Consider the following 928-nt stretch of genomic DNA (forward strand, 5'->3'; position numbering starts at 1 on the left):
TCCCACCGGTAAAGCCAATTTTTTCACCCTAATTTTGCCGGTTGAAATTCAGGCTGATGTCACACAGGTGAAGCTTCAGTAAAGCCAATATTCAGGCAGAAATCTCACCGGTAAATCCAATTTCCAGGCAGAAATCTCACTGGGAAAGCCAATTTTCAGGCGGAAATCTCACCGGGAAAGCCAATTTTCAGGCAGAAATCTCACCGGTAAAGCCAATTTTTCAGTCCAGTTTTAAAGGCTGAACTCCAGGCCGATGTCACACAGGAAAAGCCAATTTTTCAGACCCCCCTTAATACCTAAATCCCCATTAATTCAGGCAGAAATCTCACCGGTAAAGCCAATTTTTCAGACTCTCCTTAATACCTAAATCCCCATTAATTCAGGCGGAAATCTCACTGGTAAAGCCAGTTTTCAGGCAGAAATCTCACCGGTAAAGCCAGTTTTTCAGGCCAGTTTTAAAGGTTGAACTCCAGGCCGATGTCACACAGGTGAAGCTTCAGTAAAGCCAATTTTCAGGCAGAAATCTCACCGGTAAAGCCAGTTTTCAGGCAGAAATCTCACTGGTAAAGCCAGTTTTCTGGCAGAAATCTCACTGGTAAATCCAATTTCCAGGCAGAAATCTCACCGGTAAAGCCAGTTTTTCAGTCCAGTTTTAAAGGCTGAACTCCAGGCCGATGTCACACAGGTCAAGCTGTAAATCCCCATTAATTCAGGCGGAAATCCCACCGAAAAAGCCAATTTTCAGACATCTAAATCCCCATTAATTCAGGCAGAAATCTCACAGGCTAAAGCCAAATTTCAGTCATCTGAATCCCTCATTACTTCAGGCAGAAATCACACAGGTAAAGCCAATTTTTTCCGACTAGTTTGACCGGTTGAATTGCAGGCCGAAATCACACAGGTCAAGCTGTAAATCCCCATTGATTCA

This window comes from Podarcis tiliguerta (assembly GCF_965153285.1).
Source record: "Podarcis tiliguerta genome assembly, chromosome: Z".
NCBI classification, from domain to species: Eukaryota; Metazoa; Chordata; class Lepidosauria; order Squamata; family Lacertidae; genus Podarcis; species Podarcis tiliguerta.